Raw genomic sequence first — 24,977 nt, forward strand, 5'->3', positions numbered from 1 at the left:
GGTTGACAGACCTCGATGCTTCGCCAGAGATGGTCTTCATCTGTCACCCCTAGGATTTTGTTTACTGGCTAAGGCTCTTGCCACCCGCATAGTGCCTTTTTTTAGGCAATGTCACAAGAACAAAATTCCCCATGTAAAAATACCCTGTAAAAACAACCTCAAGGTTTTGTTGCTAAATGCTAGGAGTCTAAAACTGAAACTGCACTCACTGAAAGTGGTCCTCAACTTGGAAGATGCTGACATTTGTACAGTCACTGAGACCTGGTTTAAGGCTATGGAGAGCACCCCAGCTATACTAGGTTACATTTCCTTCCACATGTTCTGACCACAAACTGAAGGTGTGATAACTAAAGGAGGTTGTGTATCAAAATTCATTAAAGAAAAATACACCTCTAGATTGTGTAAACAGCACAATTCCCTTGAATTACTTCAGGTGCAATTGACTGTAGGTAAGACCCCTCGTCAGGTCATTGCTAGTTATAAGACCCCCTCCATGAATCAGGACATCCACTCAGCCTACTTGATACAACCAAGCACCTTGGTTTTGGATAACTTTAATTACCCATCCATTGACTGTGAAAATTATACATGGACTAACTCGCTTGCCCAGAGGTTTCTGGACTTTCTTAACTCCAGTGCCCTGGACCAGCTGGCTGAGACACACACAAGTGGCTCAAACATCCTGGAACTGGTGATCATCAACATGGGGGACCACTGCACCACCCCCAGCATGGTGTGGCCCTCCAGGGTGAGATATGACCACAAATCAGTCTCATTAACAATAACTATAACACAAGCCCCCCCCCACCCCCACTTAGCAACAACTAGACTAAAAAACTTCTCCAAAGCCAATTGCAACCTCTTAAGGTATGGCATAAATAGCTCTCTCCCATTGATGGAACAGCCACCTATGCTGAGTTATATACCAGTGATTTATTTGAGTACCTGTACATTTGTAATGACTGTGCCATACTTGATAGAACAAAAGTAAGACCTTCAAGGAAAAATAAACCTGCCTGGTGGCAACTGCCATTAATAGGCTATACAATAGGAGAAATAAATTGTTTTCAAAGAGTGGGCCGGAACTGTCTCAAAACCAGAAACGCTCCATCCTCAACTTAAACAAGCGAATAAGACTCCTAGTGAAGTCCTTCAAAGCTAACTATGAATCCAAATTAACATCCCTAACTAAGGATTACCACAAGGCATTCTTTAGTTACATCCATAAACTCAAAGGTAAGGCCCTGATTTCTGCTGAACTCTTAGTTAATATCACTACATATACAGAACCTGTAAATATAGAAAACCTGTTGGCTGACAAGTTCAGTGAAAACTTCACATCCCTGTCCCCGCCACATATACCCCAAAGCATCCCTAACATCTGTCCCCACATAGTATCTCTGAGGAGCAGGTCTTAAATGCCCTCTACAAGGCCAAAAATGCAGCCTTCCTGGGCCGTATTCTACATGGGTTAAAACAGGAATTAGTATCACCATTGGGCATGCTTTTCAATCATAACCTAAGCACTGGCTTCTTCCAAGTGGAATGCAAAACAGCTACCGTCATCCCTTTGCAAAAAGGGGGTGCATCCATGGACCCCGGGAACTATAGACCCATTAACCTAACCAGCCTTCTCTGCAAGAGCATGGAATGAATCATCATGGACCTTATTAACAATGATATAGGAAATCTCCAAATGCTCACCCCCACCCAGTTTGGCTTTGTCAAGGGGAGAACATGCCTTTTAAACTTCTCTGCAAGACCATGGAATGAATCATCATGGACCTTATTAACAATGATATAGGAAATCTCCAAATTCTCGGCCCTACCCAGTTTGGCTTTGTCAAGGGGAGAACATGCCTTTTAAACTTGGTGGACTTCTTCGAGACAATCACTGAAGTCATAGACAAGGGCAAATCATCTGTGTATATGGCCAGCCTAGACTTAGCCAACACCTTTGACACAATCTCTCACTCAAGCATCATTGATAAACTCTCCCAGCTGGGTATCAACCCATATATTGCCAGGTGGGTTACAACTTGGCTCACTGATAGAACTCATACAGTCAAAATAGGGAACTCCACCTCCTCAGGCAGACCCATAACCAGTGATGTTCCACAGGGATTAGTTATGGGACCCCTACTCTTCAGAATCTACTTTTCCAATGTACAGCTAAAAACTAAAGTACTGTGGCTGACAAAGTTTGCTGATGATTGAAAACTGGAAGTGACCATTGAAATCATTTGCAATGTCATCATCTTGCAAGAAGGTCTTACGCAGACTAACGAGTGGTGCCAAAGACATGGTCTTAAACTTAATGTAAAAAAATGCATTATCATCTCCTTCAGCAAGGGTGATGTTCCTGCAAGCTGCCACATCAATAGGAAAACACTAAGCACAAAGTCAGTGGTGAGAAAGCTGGGCACACAAGTCAACAGCAGCCTTAACTTCGATCGCCATGTCTTCACATTGGTAAGAAGGGCATTTTATATTGCTCATCTCATAAGTAAGGGCATTCCCTCCAGAAAGAAAAAAGCAGTTGTAACCCTCCTGTACTCTTCCCTCATCAAGCCAGTAATAGAGTGCAATGCACCCTTTTGTATGTTCCTTTCCAAACTCCTGCAGCAATTGGAAAGACCACAAAGGTTCCTTACAAAGAAAATTCAGGGTCATCAAGATCTGTCTTATGTTGACAGACTGAAATCATTGTCACTTTACTGTGTGTCACACAGACTGCTCAGAGGTGACCTGTGTCTTGCATATAGAGCAATCTCTTATCCAGCTTTAATGGAAATGCTGCACATTCACAAGTCAAATGGCACACTGGTCACTGACTCAAAGGACCTTAACCTGATATGTGACATCAGCAGAACTTATTGGAGAGACATACCACCTTTGGAAAAAGCTTCCTATTCATGTTAAACAAAGCCCCTCGCTGACTCTATTTAATCATAATTTGGATGATTGGATGGGTAACTAGAAATTCACCCCAGGGGTTCCACCTGTGTTCTTCTTGGACAGGGGCTATAGGTGCTGATTTTAGAGTCTGCTTGAACCAGACACCCGTAGGAACAAGGATTGAACATGGCTAGGCTTGTAAGGGCCCTGTGGCCATTAGCCTAGTAACCTGCTATGATCCTGTGATCCTATAAAAGTTCACTTTTGGGATATGGTGAGTGTAATTATGTTGTCTGATATTTAGTGCTTCAAGTTTTTATTTTATTTTATACATTTGCTTGCCAGAGTAGCCCAGTGGATCAAAGTGTCCATTTTCTTGGGTAACCTGGAAGTATGGTCAGCTCAGAATTCCACAGTCTGCAAATATAGGTTGAAAGAATGAAACTCTGTACCTGTGACTACAGAAAGCAGTTTGTTAACAGCTCATACCCTTAATCCTCCATATTAAATACAAGAGAAAGGCATACAAATTGTTCTCTGATTACTATTGTCAATAAAAAAGTAGTTGACAATGACAAATCCAGTGAAAATAAGAAAAAATATGACAGCAAACAAATAAAATCCACTGGAACCACTTAAGCACTAAGTATATTGAGGTACAAAAGCTCAAATAAAATAAATTTATTTAATAACTTTTAGAGTATCACTAAAAAGCTTCTTCAGGCATGAAAAGGAAGTCTAAAATGAATTTAAAAAACATATTTAAATACATAAATCAAATCACGATAATTAAACCCTCTGATGCAATTGTTGTAAGAAAGGTTTTAAAGACATAGATTCATTCAAGTCTCATGCAATATGTGCTTTCAGACTCAGTATCCACTTATATTCTTCCATTCATTTTTTTGTCACAAGTCACCTCCTCATAAAGAATCATCAGTTTTAGACAGAATCATAAATTTCTAACACCCAACTGCAATATGTTTATATAATGCATTGGTATTTACTTTCTTATTTATCTCTGACAAACGGCTACTAATATGATCTTTTAGTCTCCTGTTAGTTTTACCAATATAATATGTTGTACAGATTTGACACATAGCCAAACAAACATTTTTTGTGTTACAATTCCCATATGCATATATGTTGAATGACTTGTTAGTAACAGGATGTATAAAGATTTTTCTGTATTAATATTCACACAATGTACTCATTTATTACAGGTATAGGTTCCTATTTTATTCATTCTAAAATGTACATTATTTTTTGGCTGCTCGTTGTAACATAATTTTTGTTTTAAGTTAATACACCTTTTATAATCAAAGGTAGGTTCATCATCTATTTTATTTTTAATTTCTGGTACTGTTGACAAAATAGACCAATGTTTATTAATAATATGTTTAACAGCATTGGTGTTTTGATTGTAAGTGAGCATGCATCTTGTGAAATTATTAGATATAGCCCATTTAGTTGCTGTATTATTAGCATAATCTACAGAATATTACTAGGTGTTTTTTTCTTTTTTTCTTAGACTAAAGAATTTGTAAACTCACACCCACTAAATTCCACCTCCACTGGTACTAATGAAGTCAAGCTCCCCATTGCTTGGCTTGACTCTACAAGGGACGGGAAACAGTAACCTAGACAACAACTATACTGTATTTTGAACTGTAATCTATTCATGTTGCAGCCAATTGTATCTAAAACAATGTGTAGTATTTCTTGTGTATTTGTATTTTGTGTATTTGCATTAGTAAGTGTATTTATCTATACATAAATGAATGTGTACCCTTTTCTCTGTGGAGCTTTTCTCCCCGGGCCTCCGACAGCACTATGACATGACCATGCAGGCTATATGTCATTAAGGCATGGTCTCATTAGCTACTTACTGCATGACAACAACTGCTCATATGTGTCTCATGTTGATGCACTACTCTGTGTATTGCTGTCTTGGTACATATCACATCAGTCATTTTAATGCAAATAGATGTGCTTCCAGATGTATACACTTGTATGTGTGCCACCAATACCTCATTTTTTTCTCTTTTCTAATTTCAGTCCTATTCATGCTTGATGGCATTGCACAAGCTGGACCTGGTTTATGTGGGACCCTGTCCTTGGATTATGAATAAATATGTGCTAGCTAGAGTCCCTGTGCATGAGGGATACAGGGTGCCCTTACAGAGCCTATGATTTTCGTGGCAGTGGCATATGAAAAAAAAGATCAGGTAGCACTGAGCCATGCAACATATAATTGGCCACTAAGTGAACTGCATACTGCTCGTCTTAAGATTGTGGTGATAGCCGTGGTATGTATTTAGCAGTTAGTTAATTTTATTTATTTCTATTTATTGTCCAGGAAAGTCTGACTGGGCAAAAACCTGTTTCAGCAGAGGCCCAGGGAGAAGATCTATACAAAGTCAAAATACGTAGACAATACATACAAAAATACAGGATTACAAATTGGTACAGAAACTTAAATTATACAAAGAAGTAAAATACTGACATGCAGATTGAATAAAACTTAAGGATTTCATTGGTTAGCACAGAGTATATGATCATACAATATTCTAGTAGTAAACACAGCATTTGTTTACAGTAATGTAATACATTTAAATGAACGCTTGTAATTCAGTGTACAAACACTGCAACAAATGGAGATGAGGTGTAACAAATAAGTGTGGTGCTAAAATAGGAGAGCATATCCAGTCTTTGTAATAAGAACATTTCTAGCATTGCATTTATTGAAAAGTCATAAACTAAAGAATTCCTTATATGCTTTATTCCAGATTCCCGTGGGAGCAGGTACAATGTCGGCTGAAATGGAAATGCTCATACTGCTACTGTTATTACTGATATCCAGGACTCTACACTTTGGCTCTACACTTTGATAGAAGGAGACATGTATTTTATTTTACGCTATCATTATTTGCAAATCAGGGTAGAACACAGATGGACCATTTTCAGGCTCAGCCCAGGAGAAGACAAAAGACAGAGGACAACAAAATTTATATTTTCAAGTGGATACATGCATACTGATGAATAGTGAAAACTACTTTTCAAACAAATTATTAACACTTTTACTAAAAAATGACTATAACGTAAAAATTAAACAACTATTTCTCCCCAGATGTAGACATATAACTATCCATACATTGCATCTCCTTATTCTCTCATCTTCACATGCTTCCTTACTTCTATCAATTTCTCTCTCCTCACATTCTCTTTAAATATACCATAAGCCTGTTTTTCTCTCACTTCATATTGCAATTCCTCTTTGTTCATAGGTTCATAGGTTCATACTAGGCTATCTGCCCTAGGGCATTTATAAGCCTAGCCAGAATGTGTTTGGCTTTCGCCACCCATTTTAAATTTATTTTGCTATGCCCTTTTTCGAGGTTAGTATACTGTGCCTCTGTCTAACAGTGACACAGAAGTGATACCCGGGGTAAACCTACGATCTCTCATCCACTCATCAAGATACCTCTTGAAGAGAGTCAATGAGGGGCTCTGCCTAACCTGGACTGGGATTTTATTCCAGAGTGAAGGGAGCCTCTGGGTTATGAATCTGTCCCTCCAGCATGTCCTATTTATTTCAGTGCTGAGGTTCAAGTCTCTCGAGCGCGTAGCTTGATGGGATTTGGATTTTCTGAAGTGCAGCATGTCCATTAATTCTGGGTTGGACATGGCTTTATACGTCAGGCACAGAATGCCTCTGAACAGGCGGTATGCCACTGAGTAGAGCTGGATTTTCTTTAACCGGGCAGCATATGGCATCTGTTTGAGCCCTTTGATCCTCTTGGTGAGGTACTTTTGGGGTCTTTCCAGTTGCTGCAGGTGTCTGGTAAGGTACATCCCAAAAGGGGCATTGTACTCAATTATGGGCCTGATGAGGGATGAGTAAAGAGACACAATGACCTCCCCTGATCTAGATGTGAATCCCTTCATGATTAGGTGGGCTATATAAAATGTTTTTCTAACCACTTTGGCCACGTGATTGTCAAATGAGAGATTGCTATCAACTTGGGTCCCCAGGTTCCTAATTACTTCTTCTGTACTTAATGGATTATTCTAACTTACCTTTGACTTCTTTATAAATGAGATACAGTTTCTCTATATGTTAAATCATTGTCATATAGTTTGTATCTATTTTAACTAATGTTTTCATACTGTGTCTAATTTGGTATAATTACTTAAACAGTAATTTTTACTTTTTTTGTATTAGTTATAAAGACTGTAAAATTATTGTTCTTAAAATGTTTTGCAATATTTTGGAGCTTTTTACCCTGGCATCTGCTGAAAATGAGCTCCTACCCAGTCAGACTTTCCAGGTAAGCAAATGTCAGTAAATAAATATAAATAAGTAAACTATCAGCATTTAAAATGTACAATAAGTTACACAATTCACTCAAAATGCAGCACACACAGGACATATTTGATTTAAACAGTACATACAATTATGTTTATGGAGCAGTGGGGTAGAATGGAAGAAAAAGTAATAATAGATTGAAAGGAAAGTGAGAAAAGATGGAGGTAAGGACATTTGTTGGGTGGTAGGACAGCAGTGTATATGATCTGAAGAAAATAAGAGCCTACATAGAAGGAAATGAGTTTAAGTTATGCTACCTACTGTAGAGCACACACAGGTCACAGAGGATGTTCTAATGGTTAGAGAGAAGTGAAACTATTCAGTACTGCTCTTCCTGGATGTAGCTTTTAATATCATGGTGTTTACATTCCCACCATGATACTACTGCCACCTAGAAACACAATTTGTGAGAGATACAATTACTTTAGGAAGCTAGAGTCCATGCTCTCTCCCACTCAAGACAGTATATCTGGCACTGAAAAGGTTGTCAGCACAATCACTACACCTCAAACACCACCTACACAACACACACCCACATATATGGAGACCTCCAAGGCAAAAACACATGCAATCTCCACAACCCTGCATACCACATAACATGCATAGTCCACATACCTGTCTCTCACAGCCACTAAGGCTTCACCATAAACCCAACATATTAGTCATAAGAGATTCCATTGTGAGATGTGCCTCTCACCAGGCAGGATAAGGAGAAAGTCACAGTTAGTTGTCTGTCAGCTGCCAGAATCCACCATATCACACACACACTCAAGTCTCTCACCAACAGGTACTGTTACGACTCTGTCATAGTCCATGTTGGTGTGAATGGCTTGAGATGTACCTCTCTGGACTATATGAACTAAGACATGATTGAGCTCACTGATTATGTGTCCCAGGGAGGTATGTCCCAAGCCTTAAACAGCATTCTACCGTCACCCAGAATGATGCCTCAATACAAACAGAAAATGATTGACTTTAGCAATTTAATTAGTTTCTGGTGTCATTCCCGGGGGATCCAGTACCTAACAGCCTGGGAAAATATGATCGACAGACCTCAGTGCTTTGTAAGAGATAGCCTGCATCTGTCTCACATGGGCTTCAGGCTTCTGGCTAAGGCTCTTGCCTCTCCCATAGTGCCTTTTTTAGGAAAAGTCCTGAGGTCAATAAAACCAACATAAAAATTTCAACAAAATGCAAATTAAAGGTCATGCTGCTAAACGCTAGAAGTCTAAACATGAAACTGCACTCTTTGCAATTATTCTTAACCCTAGAAAATGCTGACATCTGTGCAGTCACAGAAACCTGGTTCAAAGCTGCAGAAAGCACCCCAGCCTTACCCTGTTACTCATCCTATCATACATTCAGACCCCAAACTCTGGGCAATAAGCCAAAAGGAGGTGGAGTTTCAATATACATCAAAGACATACACACCTCCAGGCTGGTCAAACAGCATGATGCACAGGAGACACTCCAGGTGCAGTTAACCATTGACAAGGGCCCCCAAATCTGTCTCAAGATGCCCAATCTGCCTATTTGGACCTGTTTGAATCTGTCAAGATTCAACCCTTTAGCCTGATCCTAGGTGATCCCAGGTGACTTTAACTTGCCAAACAGACTGGAAGAACTACTCATGACAGAACACAAATGCCCAAAAACTCCTATATTTTGTCAATGCAAATGCCTTGGAACAGCTATTCGATACCCCCAAAAGAGGTGATAATATATTGGACATGGTATTAACCAACATGACTAACCACTGCAGCATGCCTATTGTATCATCCACCCTGGTAAGATTCAACCATAAAGAGGTCACTTTTGAAGTCACCATCTCCCCCAACCTGCCTCTAGCTAGGATCAGATATAAAATCTTCTCCAAAGCTGATTACAGTCTACTGATGGACAGTATAATCAGCTTTACAGTCCCTTCCCCCTGTGAAGGAACTGGTAACAATATCCAAAACTGCACCAAAGCACTATACGAGCATTTATATAGATGCATGGAATCAGGAATACCTGATAGGACTAAATCATCCTCCGCAAGAAAGAGTAAACCTGTCTGGTGGACATCTGCAATAAATAAACTCTTTAACAAAAGGAAAAAAAAATTGTTGTCCAAGACCAAGAAGGAGCAGGTGTCCAAATGGAAGCAATGTCTCCTTAGCCTGAACAAGCAGATAAGAGAACTAGTGAAATCCTCCAAAGCAAACTTTGAGTCCAAATTGGCTACATCTAGTAGAGACAATCATAAGACCTTCTTCACATATGTCCGCAAGCTCAAAGGAAGAACCCTGATCTGTTCAGAACTGGTGGTCAAGGACACCACATATACAAAATGCCGTAGATATAGCAAACTTGCTGGCTGAAAGATTCAGTGAAAACTTCACCCCTTTGTCCCTCCAGTAATAAATCAGGACTTCCCCAGTACCTTCTCCCTTCCCCTTATATCTAGGGAACAGGTCATTACTGCTCTCTCAAAGGCAAAAAAATACAGCCTCTGTGGGGCCTGATAATGTACCAGGCTGCATCCTACATGAACTCAAGCAGGAACTTGCAGCACCATTAGGGTCCCTATTCAACCAAAGCCTGAGTTGCAGCTTCATCTCAGCTGATTGGAGGACAGCCACTGTCATCCCTTTACACAAAGATGGAGCATCCACCGATGAGGGAAATTATAGATCCATAAGCCTAACTAGCCTGATCTGCAAGGCCATTGAACAGATTATCATGGACTTCATTAACAAGGACATTGGCAACCTTCAAAAACTCAATCCCACACAGTTTAGCTTCATCAAGGGGAGGTCATGTCTGCTAAATTTGGTTGACTTATTTAAGACAGTCACCAAAGCCATGGACGAGGGAAAGACAGTGCACACCACCTACCTTGACATAGCCAAAGCCTTTGACACTATTCCCCACTCGGGCATGATAGATAAAATATCTCAACTAGGCATCAATCTGTATGTTACCAGGTGGGTAGAAAATCTGGCTCACTGATAGAACCCACCTGGTCAAAATAAAGGAAGCCACCTCAAGCAGTAGAACCGTAACAAGCAGCATACCCCAGGGTTCATTCTTGGGGCCTCTGTTATTTGGGATATACTTTTCTGAGGTGCAGGCCAAAACCAGTGAGCTATGGCTGACCAAGTTTGCAGATGATGGCAAGCTAAGTGCTGTCATCAATTCCTCTAGTGATGTGGACGTCTTCCAGGAGGGTCTCACTCAGACAAATGACTGGTGCCAGAAACATGGCCTCAAGCCGAATACCAAAAAATGCATCATCATCCCCTTTGGAGAGAGTGATGTCCCCACAAATGATCACATTAATAACAATGTTCTAAGCACACAATTGGTTATGAGGGATTTAGGCACCCAGGTTGATAGAAACCTGACGTTTAACCACCATGTTGCTTCTGTTGTACAGAAAGCCTTCTACATGGCCCACCTCATAAGTAAGGGTATCTCATCCAGGGACAAGCAAGTTGTAACATCCCTGTATTCTTCCCTTATAAGACCCATTATTGAGAACAACGCCCCTTTCACCATGTACCTTGTAAAGCACATGCAGCAGCTGGAGAGACCACAGAGGTTCCTCACCAGGAGAAGCAAGGGCCTCAAACATCTACCATACACAGATAGACTAAAAAACCTATCCCTCTACTCAGTTTTATATAGACTCCTCAGAGGTGACCTCTGTCTGGCATACAAGGCGATTCTGGACTCCACCTTGATGGGACTGCTGCATATCTGCTAGTCAAGACTTTCATGCGTGGCCTCAACCTGGTCTGCGACATCAACAGGACTTGTTGGCGGGACAGATTTATGTCCCAGAGACTCCCGCATCTATGGAATATATTCCCTCTCCACTTCAAGCAGAGTACTTCTTTACCTTTTTTTAAGTGCAACCTGGATACCTGGATGGGAAACAGAAAATATACCCCTGGGATTCCACTCATGTCCCCACTGGACAGGGGCATCGGGTGCTGACTTGTCTAAACATGGGCTAAACTCTTGGCTAAGCTTATAAGGTCCTCAGGGCCAATAGCCTAGTAATCTTCTATGATCCTATGATCCTATATACTCACTGTGGTTCTGTAGTAGTTTTCATCTTACCTCAGTGGCTATTCTCAAAAGCTCACCTCTTGAATTAATTCCTCATCATGTTACTCTCTTGAGTGTGGAATACTACAGGACTCCAACTTAGGCCCTTTGCTGTTCATGTGCTTTTATTTCAAGCTATTATAAGGGAGTGGGGTTTAGTTTTAGCATATAGTTATGCTGATGACACCCAGATTTACCACTCCTACCAATGGGATGAATTGGCAAGTGTGTATTCCCTGGCTAGTGGCCTAAAAAACATGCATTCTTATCCTACTCTTAATCAGTTTAAGTCTGAGGCTATGACAGTTCATACTAGCTTCATAGATTTCCTCCCCCCTTTCCTAATTTCTTCATATATGGGCAATTACATTGAATTTGTCTAAAAAGTATGTCATTATTTTGGATTGCAGGCTGACACTCTGGGACCAAATGTCAGCTTTGGTGAAACTATCATATTTACATATTTAAAAGATCTTAAACAGATGGCTTAATGGCTAAGGTTTTCGCCTCCCATGCACAAGGTGCAAGGTTCAGTCCTGGCCTCCAACCAATGCCTGTTTGGAGTTTGCATGTTCTCCCTATGCCCCATGGGGTTTCTCTCATGCCCGAAAAATGTTCACCCTATGCCCCATGAGGTTTCTCCCATGCCCGAAAAACATGCTGAGTGTTTCCATCTCAAACTCAGCAATGAATGGAGCTGTGGGCAGCAGCACAGACTCTACATGGTGCCCTAAAGGGGGAAGAGTTGTACAGGCCAACCGCTTTGGGCATCTACTGTGGCATACAGTATTATCAAGATAGGAAAACACGGATCACAGACTGCATGCTGTGGCAGGGCTAGCCACTTGATGGTGTAAAATATGGCTCTAGGTGATTTGGTCATGTTGATTAATGTTGCCAAAAATGGGCATGGGTAGTTACAGGTGAGGACCCGGCCTACTCTGAACTACACCAGGGACCCTTGCTAATGGTGGGATGGGTATATGTGCCCCTATTGGCCAGTGTGTGTCTGTCAGCCCTGGGTCAATAAGCTGCTGGCTGACTGGTGTATAGTTGCCCAGCCTGGATTACCTGGGATACCTCTGTTGAGCGAAAGCTGGACGTAAAACCAAACAATCTGCCAAACATAAACTGAGAATTGCTACGCTTAATGTAGGTTCACTGACAGGATGCAGCTTGGAAGTGTATGACATGATGATATGGAGGAGTCTAGACATCCAATGTATCCAAGACATGAGATAGAAGGGCAGTGCAGCAAAGCCACTTGGCTTGGGATCCAGACTCTACTACTCAGGTGGGGGACAGGAGAGAAATGGTGTAGGAATATGGGTGAGTAAGAGTCTTCAGAAGGCAGTGAGGGATATCATCAGAATTAACGACAGACTAATGGCAATCAGACTCAAGTGTAATGATAGTGTAGTATTCATAATCTCAGCCTATGCCCCACAGCAGGGTTGTGATATTGATGAAAAGAGTGCACTCAGACAGCAGTTGCAGGACCTACTAGATAAAGCAGGACAATATGAATTGGTGTTGATAATGGGTGACTTGAATGCACATATAGGGACAGATAGAGCAGGATATGAGGACTATCTTGGTCCACATGGGTGGGGCAACAGGAATAAAGAAGCAGAATCCATTTTAAACTTCTGTCTGGCAAATGACTTGATAGTAGCCAACACATGGTTCAGAAAGAGAGACAGTCACAAGATCACATAAGTAGCCAACATGCAACTCAGGTAGACTTCCTCATAGTAGGGAAAAGGCACTGGGCTAGAATCCATGATTGCAAAGTCATCCCCAGTGAAACAGTCAGCATACAGCATAAACCACTAATTGCCACAATCAGCTGCAAGCAGTGGTCAGAGAAGGCTCTAAGGTCAACAGAGACCAGGATGAAGATCTGTTAGTTGACTGGAGAGAAAGTACAGCAGTTCAAGGACTTACTCAGGGCTCTAGAACCCCAAGAAGAGGAGGAAATAGGTGGAGGTGAAGAAGAGTGGCAGTGCCTAAAAACAGCATGTGTTAGGACTACAGAAAAGATATGTGGCAGAGCCAGGTATGTAAATAAGTGTTATATCCTGGGAAATAAGGAGACCACACGGTTTATGGAGTTTTAAGGCCTTTCTTTATTAAGAGCCTCCAGGTGCGCACCCATGCTTCTTTACACAACTTCTGCAAGTCATACATCCACCAGAACCAACAAGTTACCAGAGAATACAGAACCAACAGTACATGCTGAATTCCCCACAGCGCCCCTACAGTACAACAACCACATTACCAGCCCGAATACTACACAATGTCCTACATAAGCAAAACTAAGGAGCAAGTTCCACAATGCATTTAATCACTTACTTGTAAATAACAGGCTAGTTATTAACTGGTTACCATACCATCTACTATTTTTAGGCTGGTAATCTATACATGCACTTTTGTTAACATTGATAGTCCTTCAAGTAACTAGGTTTAACCAGCACACGCTTAGACCGGCGCAGTGGTACCACCTTAGGTGACTCCGGTGTCACAGTTACCACTTCAGGTATCGGTGTGTCCTTTCCTGGCACGGTTGGATCCTCAGAAACCTCTCCTTCCACGTCCTGGTGGTCTCCCTCAATTTGCGATCCTCCTGCCACTGCGAGCCCTGGTTCCGAACTTAACGGTAGTTCCGAGGCCGGCAGTTCCATGGCATCCTTCTTCTGTTCACTCCGCAGAATTTGGTCTACATGTCGCCTTACCACGAAATCTCCATTCAACCTCACCTGGTACGATAATGGACCTGTGCTCTTGACAATGAACCCTGGAATCCACTTAGGTCCATAACTGAAATTTCGCGTCATCACTGCATCTCCCTCCAGAAAACTTCGCTCTCTCCGTTGTCTATCATGACATTCTTTTTGCCTCCACTGGGTCCCCTCCACCTTAGCTCGGACATTTGGATACACTAGATCCAGCGTGGATCTCAATCTCCGTCCTTGCAACATCTCGGCAGGTGACAAACCCGTGGTAGATTGTGGTGTAATACGATAATTGAATAACACCCTTGACACTTTTGCTGCCATACTTCCTTCTCCAGACTTTTTCATCATGGCTTTAAAAGTCTGAACCGCCCTTTCAGCACAACCATTTGTAGCTGCATGGTAGGGTGCTGAGGTAATGTGTACGATGCCATTTTTTCTCAGAAAACCCTTGAACTCTTCACTCGTGAAACATGAAGCATTATCGGATACAATAGTCTCTGGTAGTCCTTGGCTACTGAAACTCCTCCTCAAGCATTCAATGGTAACGAGGGAAGTGGGTGTCTTGACTTGATAGGCATCCATCCATTTCGAATGAGCATCCATGATTATCAAAAACATGGCCCCCATGAAAGGTCCTGCATAATCTATATGAAGTCTCTGCCAAGGTCTACTCGGCCACTCCCATGGATGTAGTGGCGCCGCCACCGGCAAGTTGCGATGTTGTTGACATGTTTTACACTCATTCACAACGACTTCAATCTCGTGGTCCAACTTAGGCCACCAAAAATAACTTCAGGCTAAAGCCTTCATTCGGGAAATGCCCACATGACCTTGGTGCAACTGCTGTAAAAGTGCCCGTCTTCCTGGGGACGGAATTATCACTCGTGCCCCCCACAATACGCATCCATCTTGCACACTCAGCTCTGTTTTCCTCACCTCATAAGGCCGAAAAACTGGATCCGTTTGTTGGACTGGCCAGCCTTGCTGAACCCACTGAAACACTCTAGCAAGCACCGGGTCTTTGTGTGTCCAAACACTCAGTTCCTTGGCAGACACCAACGTGATGTCCTCCATCATCAAAACTCGGTCCTCCGCTTCCTCTTCCTGGAGATGCCCTGGCATCGGCAACCGACTTAGTGCATCTGCATTACTATGGTGTTTCCCAGGCTTATAAACAATCTCGTATTCATAAGCTCTCAACGTTACAGCCCATCTCTGGATGCGGGGAGAAACCATCTGCGGTACTGCTTTCATCTCGTTGAATAATGACAACAAAGGCTTATGATCGGTGCAAATAGTAAACTTCCTCCCATAGAGGTACTTGTGAAATCGCTTGATTCCAAACATGACAGCCAAACCCTCTTTATCTAACTGGGAATAGTTTGACTCCGCTGGTGTCAAAGTTCGTGACATGAACCCAATGGGTCTCTCTTGTCCATCTGGCATCCGGTGTGCCAACACAGCCCCTAATCCATAGGGTGAGGCATCACATGACAAAATTAAGTCCTTGTGACTATCGTAGTGCACCAAAACCTCTGAAGATTGCATTAGTTCCTTTGACTGTTCAAATGCTCTGTCCTGTTCCTCTTGCCACGACCACTGAGCCTCCTTCCTTAATAACTTATGTAAAGGAGCTAACAGTGTTGACAGATTTGGCAGGAACCTGTTATAGTAGTTGAGTAAGCCTAAATAGGCTTTCAGTTCTGTAACATTTGTGGGTGCTGGTGCCTGTTGAATGGCTTCCACTTTATTTGGCAGGGGGTGTAGGCCTGATGCATCCACCTTGTAGCCCAGGAATTCTGCTTCCGTTGCCATGAAAGCACATTTACTCTGCTTCACCCGTAGACCTGCCTCTCGCAGTCGTCTCAGCACCTCATTCAGTGTCTCCAGATGCTCTCGAATGTTCCTTCCCGTCAACAGGATATCGTCTAAATACACAGCCACCTTTGGAATCCCTGCCACCAGTCCCTCCATTATTCTCTGGAAAATAGCTGGACTCGAGGAAACCCCAAAAGGTAAACGATTAACTTGGAACAAACCTTTGTGTGTGTTCAGGGTAACATACGCCTTTGACCCTTCTTCCAGCACTACTTGTTGATATGCCTGACTGAGGTCCAGTTTACTAAACCTTTCACCTCCCGACAGCTTTTCAAACACATCCTCCACCTTGGGCAAGGGATACTGCTCCAGCTTCGAGACTTGGTTCACTGTTAACTTGTAGTCACCACATATACGTACAGCACCATCGGGCTTTAATACTGGAACAATTGGTGCGGCCCATTCCGCAAACTTTACTGGTTCAATTATACCTTGCTTAGTGAGTCTCTCTAACTCAAACTCAAGTTTCTTCTTCATCGCATATGGTACAGGACGGGGTTTGTAAAATCTTGGCGTTACGTTTTCTTTCACGTGTATCTTTGCTGGTGGACCCCTCCAGGTCCCCAGTTCCTCTTTGAATACTTCTTCATTATTCTCTAGCACCTCTTGCAAGGTCAGGCCCGGCTGTTCTACCTTATGGAGCTGTAGGCAGTCCATGTTTAGCTCCTTTAACCACACCCAGCCTAGCAGGTTTGGTCCCTTACCTGCTACCACCATGACTGGCAACTCTTTGACTTGGTCTTTATATTTTACCTTCATTTTCACCATTCCCAACATGGGAACTATTTCACCCGTGTAGGTTTTCAAAGTCACTGAACAGTCCTGCAGCTTCCGAGCTTCTCTGGGTTATAACTTCCCATACTCAGCCTTTGACAGAACTGTGACACTACACCCCGTATCCACTTCAAACTGCACCATTTTACCATTTAAGTCCAACTGGGTTTTAATGGGATCAACTCTTTCCCACCTGGCCTCTTTCACGTTAAACATTGTGAACACTTCTTCGGCTTCCCTGGTTGGTTGATCTGTAACTTCACGCATGTGGTGTGCATACTGCCGTTTTATTTTTCGGTTTCCCTTCCTTTCCATCATACTGCTTTTTTCCTCCCCCTTTTTTGGCTGGTCCCGAGAGGGTATCGAGCGGCACATTTTCTTTACATGGCCCTTTTTCCCGCAAGCATGACATTTTACAGTTAAAAAACGACAGTTCCGTGACAGATGTTCACCTCCACACCTGTAACAAGCATACTGACCAGACTTCCCTTGTAAATTCTGCTCCATGACCACTTTATGCACTGGTAGTGGGGTCGCACTCCTGCTTCCAACCCCTTCCGTGGCTTTCTGTTGTAAATCACGAATATCTTTAGTCGCTGTCTCTATAGCCTGAGCCAACTTCAAGGCCTTTTCAAACGACAAGTCAGGCTCCGCTAACAATCTGCGTTGTATGCGGTCGTCTGCAATGCCACATACGAGCCTATCTCGTAGCATTTCGGTCAGTCTGTCCCCATAATCACAATGTTGTGCCAGTTCCCTCAACACTGCGACATACTCCATTACCGTTTCATTAGCCATTCTAGTCCTTGAATTTAACTTGAACCTCTGGACTATCGCACTCGGCTTCGGGTTATAATGTGACTGAAGTAAAATCGTCAACTCTGTGAACGATTTGTCCCCTGGTTTATCAGAACTCAATAAGTTCCTCATCAGACTGTACGTCTTACTGCCCACCGAGCTTAGCAATATGGCTCGCTTCCGACCCGCTTCCATTATCTGGTTTGCCTCAAAAAAATGTTCCAACACTTCACAATACTCCTCCCAGGTCTGTGTCTGACAGTTGTATGCAACTAGTGACCCCAACATGGAACCAGACATCACTCCAGCAGGCCCCGTCTCTTCGTCATCCGACATGAACTGCAGCCCACCAGTTTACTCGCAGCGGACTCGGAGGCATCCCATCCTCTCGTCGCCAATATGTTATATCCTGGGAAATAAGGAGACCACACGGTTTATGGAGTTTTAAGGCCTTTCTTTATTAAGAGCCTCCAGGTGCGCACCCATGCTTCTTCACACAACTTCTGCAAGTCATACATCCACCAGAACCAACAAGTTACCAGAGAATACAGAACCAACAGTACATGCTGAATTCCCCACAGCGCCCCTACAGTACAACAACCACATTACCAGCCCGAATACTACAATAAGGTACATAAGGAAAGCTGGTGGTGGAATGCAGAAGTCCAGGAAGTCATAAAAAAAGGAGTGCAGGAAGAAGTGGGAGATAGAAAAGACTGACCATGCTAGGAAGGACTACTGGTTGGTTAACAAAGAAGCTAAGAAAAAAGTATAAAATAGCAAAGAATAGAACATTGGAGGCACTCTACCAGCTTCTGGAAAGTGACTCAGTAAGTGGCACAAAGAAACTATATCAGGTTTCAAGGCAAAGACAGAAAGATAAAGAAGACAGTCAGACACCCTTCATAAGGGATTCCAGCAACAACCAGCTCAGCAGTCCACAGGACATCAAAGGCAGATGGAAGCAGTATTTCCAGCAGCTTCTCAATGAAGAAAATCCCACAGAGGCTGTACTGCCCCAGAAACAGCCTACGATGAGAAAAAACGAGGAGCCCATCTTAGAAGAAGTAAGAACAGCACTAAGGAAGATGAAGTCAGGGAAAGCAGCAGGCTCAGATGAGGTCACAGCAGATATGATAAAGATACTGGGTGAGATATGGGAGAAATGGCTCCAGAGGGTACTAATAGCAGTGTGAAAGAAAGGTGTATCCCAGATGATGACATCCACAATTGTGGGCAGTGCAGAGGCACCAGACTCCTACCACATTGCATGAAAGTTCTGGAGATGGTGATTGATAAATGGATACAAAGAGTAGTAGAATGTAAGATGGGAGATGGCAGTTTGGATTCAGATCAGGATGCAGCACAATTGACCCGATGTTTGCATTGAGACAGAAACTTGAGAAGAAGCAAGAGATGAGGAGAGAGTCCAGTTGGGCATTCCTAGACTTGGAAAAAACATATGACAAGGTCCCAAGAAAGTTGATCTGGGCAGTACTGTGGCGATTTGAAGTCCCAGAAACATTGGTAGAATTAGTGCAGGTTATGTACAAGGACCCAGTGACTCAAGTACAAACAGTGTTCAGCGTCCTGAGGGGTTCCCAGTGGGAGTGGGTGTACATCAGGGTTCAGGTCTGAGCCCACTGCTGTTCATACTGGTGTTGGACTACATTAGCAAACAGGTTGGAAGGGACAGATCAACAAAGCTTCTGTATCAAGACGATGTGGCAGTACAGGCAGACTCTGAGCTAGAACTTCAGCAAAGGATACGAGAATGGAATACAAATCTGAAGGCACATGAGATGAAACTAAGCAGAGATAAGATGGTGGTAATGGCAGCAAATCGGGGAAATCATAAGAAGCTGAGAATAGAGATATAAGGGAAGATAGTAGAACAGGTAAAGAGCTTCAAGTATCTGGGAGAGGTGGTTGAGGAAAAGGGTAGTCTGAATGAAGAGGTCAAAGCTCGAATCAGAGGGGCTGCAGCCAAATGGCATAGAGTATCAGGTGTAGTCTATGACAGATGAATGCCAAAGAAGCTGAAAAGTAAGGTCTACAAGACAGTGGTGTGACCAGTACTACTGCATGGTTCAGAAACCTGGGTAGTAAAGGCAGATCAGTTGATGAAGCAAGAACATATGGAAATGAAGTGCCTGAGAAAGGTGATAGGATATACACTGTGGGACAGATGAAGAAATGAGGACATAAGAGCAGAAGCCAAAGTAGCTCCAATTGCAGAAAAGATCAAAGAGAACAGATTATGGTGGTTTGGGCACATGCACAGAAAAGCAGAAGGCAATCTGGTGAGGAAGATATGGGATAGAGAGGAAGAAGGTAAGAAGAAGCAAGGACATCCAACAAAGAGGTGCATGGATTGTGTGAAAGAAGATCTGCAACAGTCAGGCATAACTGTTGGAGAAGGCAGGAGTGTGGTACAGAATCGAGAGAGTTGGCGATAGTTAACACGATACCCCGACCCCATGTAGAAGAAATGGGAAAAAAAGGGGGATGATGATGATGAAATATATACATATATGGCAATGACCAATGGCCAGTTTTTCTCAAGGCAGGGAAACACTTATCCAGCACATAACGTAAATACACTGGCCTATGTAAAAACCTCCTGGGGGGTTATGCCCCAACAGCTATATATATCAACTCTGGGATTGCACTACAGAGGGGAAAAGGGTATATTTCCACAAGCTGAACAAGTGTTTACTTGACCTGAGAAAAATCGGCCATGCATGATAGTCAGGCTTCTGTAATTTCATCTCGACATTCTGAGGTTCGGTGTTGTGGGATTCCAGGTTTAGAAGTGGATCCATATATATCTCAATCAACTAAAGGCATGAGAACTAAAGGAGGTGGTGTATCAATATTTGCTAAAGATAAATGCACCTCTAGATTGGTTGAACAGCATGTTTCCCTTGAATTACTTCAGGTGCAATTGACTGTAGGTAAGACAACTCTTCAGGTCATTGCCAGCTATAGGACCCCTTCTGTGAATCAGAGCATTTACTTAGCCTACTTAGATCTACTTGAGTCAGTCAAGGTACAACCAAACACACTAGTTTTGGGTGACTTTAATTACCCATCCATAGGTTGGGAAAATTAAACATCTTGCAGCTCACTTGCCCAAAGGTTCCTGGACTTCTTTAACTCCAGTGCCCTGGACCAGCTGATTGACACACCCACAAGGGGCTCAAACATCCTGGACCTGGTGTTCACCAACATAGGGGACAGCTACACCAAGCCGTGTGTGTGTGGCCATCCCTGGTGAGATCTGACTACAAATCAGTCTCAGTAGAAGTAACTATAACACAAAACCCTTCCTTAGCAAGAACTAGACTAATACTCTTCTCCAAGGCCAATTACAACCTCTTACATGACTGCATAAATAGCTTCATAGCCTCTCCCCCACTGATCGAACAGACAAATATGCTACGTTATACACAAACCTGTACAATTGTATTTACTCTGCTGTACCTGATAGAACCTAAACAAGATCTTCAAGCAAAAACAAACCTGTCTGGTGGACAACTGCTATTAATAGGCTATACAATGGGAGAAAGAAATTGCTGTCTAAGAGAAGGAAGGAATGGTCTCAAAACTGGAAACACTCCCTCCTCAACATAAACAAGCAAATAAGACTCCTGGTGAAGTTCTCCAAAGCTTTGCACTGAACTCGTAGTTAATGGTACTATATATATACAACCTGTGGATATAGCAAACCTGCTGGCTGACAGGTTCATTGAAAACTTCACTCCCCTGTCCCCATCACATATACCCCAAAGCATCCCTAACACCTGTCCCCCTCCTAGTATCTCTGAGGAGCAGGTCTTTAATGACCTCTCCAAGTTCAAGAACACATGCTCTGTGGGACCAGACAACATCCTGGGCTGTGTTCTGCATGGGCTTAAACAGGAATTAGCATCACCATTGACCACGCTTTTCAATCACAGCCTAAGCACTGGCTTTGTCCCAGCAGAATAGAAAACAGCTACTGTCATGCCTTTGCACAAAGGGAGTGCATCCATGGACCCCAGGAACAACAGACTCATTAGTCTGACCAGCCTTATCTGCAAACCCATGAAATGAATCATCATGAATCTAATTAACAAAGATATAGGAAATCTCCAAATGCTCTACCCCACACAGTTTCACTTTGTCAAGTGGAGATCATACCTGCTAAACTTGATTAACTTTTTTGAGACAGTCAACAAAGCCCAAAAATGAGGGCAAATCTGTGCATAAGGCCTACCTAGACTTAGCCAAGGCTTTGATACAATCCCCCACTCAGACATCATTGATAAACTCAACCAGCTGGGTATCAACTCATATATTGTCAGGTGGGTTGCAAACTGGCTCACTGATATAACTCATACAGTCAAAATAGGGGACTCCACCTCCTCCAGCAGACCTGTAACCAGTGGTGTTCCACAGGGATAAGTTCTGGGACCCCTATTGTTCGGAATCTACTTCTCTGAAGTACAGGCTAAAATTAAAGGACTGTGACTGACAAAGTTTGCTGATGACTACAAACTGGGAGTGATCATTGAAACCCCTAGTGATGTCAACATCCTGCAAGAAGGTGTTATGCCGACTAATGACTGATACCAAAGTCATGATCTTAAACTTAATGCAAAAAAAAATGTATTATCATCCCCTTGGCGAGGGTGATGTTCCTGCAAACTACCACATCAGTAGCAATACCCTAAGCACACAGTCAGATGGGTGAAAGATATGAGCACACAGGTTGACAGCAACCTTAACTTCAATCACCATGTCTCCACAGTGGTAAAAAGGCATTTTATATTTCTCATCTCATAAGTAAGGGCATTGCCTCCTGAAAAAAAAAGAGGATATAACCCTCCTGGACTCTTCCCTCATCAGGCCAATAATAAAGTACAATGCTCCTTTCATATGTTCCTTTCCAAACATCTGCAATAATTGTAGAGACCAAAAAAGTACCTTACAAAGAAAATTCAGGGTCTTCAAGATCTGTCTTATGTGGACAAGCTGAAATCATTGTCATTTTACTCTGTACCATACAGACTACTCAGAGGTGTCCTGTGCCTTGCATATAGAGCAATCTCTGACCCAGCTTTAAAGGAAATGCTGCACATTCGCAAGTCAAATGGCACAGGGGTCACTCATTTAAAGGACCTTAACCTGGTATGTGACATCAACAGAACTTGCTGGAGAGACAGATTTGTCTCACGGAGGTTGCCCCAACTTTGGAATAAGCTTCCTATTCATGTCAATCAAAGCCCCTTGTTGACCCTATTTAAGTGCAATTTGGACCCTTGGATGGGTAAATGGAACTTCACCCCAGGGATTTCATCTGCATCCCTCTTGCACAGGGGCAATAGGTGCAGATTTTAGTGTCTGCTTGAATCAACCACCCTTGGGAACATGGGTTGAACTTGGCTAGGCTTGTAAGGGCCCTGGGGCCATTAGCCTAATAACTTCCTATGATCCTATGCATTGATCTTTACTGAATTTAATTTGAGAAGCTGCTGCAAATATATATATATATATATATATATATATATATATATATATATATATATATATATATATATATATATATGCACTAAGAATTTAATGATGCTACACTTATTAATAAAAGAGTATGTTTGATTACTAAAGTAATGAACAAAAGTATGAATCACCATGCATGGACTCTTGTCCCCAGGACCCTTTTATTAATTATTTTTTCCCAAGGTACAACTATTACCAAATATGTAAATGTGTGTTATGATCTTTAAATCAGAATCATGTTATTCCATGTACACCTATACTGATTGCATTCAAAATAATGGCTTTACAGAAGCAGACTGAAAGAAATATAAGATACCAGTGCTGATATTCATTACACCATAAATGATAACCTGATAAGGTGCAGGTGTTATTCTTTCATTTGCAATTGATAAACAAGAAGTGAATCTAGTTTTGCTTGCAGATCCAGTTCTCAGTTGTTTGAGATGGATTACATGAAGGGACTGATGTTCTTCATTCCACATTGCTGCAGTCCTAACCATTGGGTAGTCCGCTGTCCCATCGTCCCCGACCACCCAAATATGGTGGCTGGCGTCAAAGCGCATTAGTCTACACATCAATTCAGGGTACTGTACGCACTGATGACGCACATATTATCCTTTTTTGCCGATGGGTCCGATGCAGAAGTCAGTTTTAGTTGCGCGGTTGCAGGTTGGCGTTTCTGAAAGTTTCGGAGTTTCAGTTCGTTCAAAGTTGGCTCCTCCCGTGGGGAATATTTTGGTTTTTTCTTGCCTTTTTTTTACCGGATGTCAGAAAAAAATGTCGAAGTAAAAATAACTGTATTTCTTGTGGAAAGGGGATGGTTATACCTACTGTATACCTTGTTTGGGGCTGCCTTGGTATGTGTTTGTTGATGCGTTGTTGCTGTATGCTTAACACAACTATTTATTAAGAAGGAGAAGCCAGGACTGTTTTTGGTTTTTTGGGCGTTTTAATAATGGCGTTGTAATTATAAAATGCGCTTCGGCACGGAAAGCGCCAAAAAGCGCAAGGACAAAGCAGCAAAAGAACCCAAAGCAGCAAAGCCTCAGGACGCCGAACAAGCAGAGGTCCGGAGGTTCTGCCAGGCGTTTCTTTGGAGTCTCAGGGGTGAGACTTTACTGTTACAGGATGTGTCTCTCAGGAGGTCTCTCAGGCTGAAGGGGGCTCTCAGGGGGCTCTTGGGGTGGTCTCTCTTCCTCTCTTGGAGAGCCTTTTGAGAGGCAGGCCAGGTTTACTTCAGTCTAAAACATATGCTTAAAATGGCAGAGGATTTGATTACTATGATTAGAGGTTCGTATCCTCCTTATTCTGATTCTGATGTGATGATTCTACTCCTTCAGCTTCCCCCTGAGGATTTTCATTTTTCAGAGACTCTGCATCCATGAGAGGAGCATTTTAAATGGGAAGGTCCATTTATGTTTTGCAGAGCTTCCCTGAACCCTGATTCTCTTTGCCTCCCCCAGTTAACCGGATAGGTACTATAGGGTGCCTGAAGCTCATAAGTATCTTTTCTTTAAGTTAAGGCTTCTGTTGTTAAAAATCCTGTTCCTCCTGATAAGAGGCAAGGGCTTTTGATAGATGGGGGAAAAGAAAGTGTATTTCTTCCACTTTTTAGCCATGAGGGTGCCAGTTTCATGTTAACATGTTAAAAAAATCAAATAATTATCTCCTTTCACATTGGTGGCTAAGGGGGATCTGGCGGAAGGTATTGAGTGTAAAGTTACAGGATTTAGTTCATGTGTCTGAACAGGTGGGTAAGCATTCCTTGCAATGTGGTTTTGATGCTGTGCAGGCCTCCTCGAGGGTGGCTGCCACTGGGTTTAGTAGAAATTGGCCTACTAAGGGATGGACATATCCTGCTTATGATTCCCAGTCTGGGG

Source organism: Protopterus annectens, chromosome 3.part0, assembly GCF_019279795.1.
Source record: "Protopterus annectens isolate FY-2018-M chromosome 3.part0, PAN1.0, whole genome shotgun sequence".
Classification (NCBI taxonomy): domain Eukaryota; kingdom Metazoa; phylum Chordata; order Ceratodontiformes; family Protopteridae; genus Protopterus; species Protopterus annectens.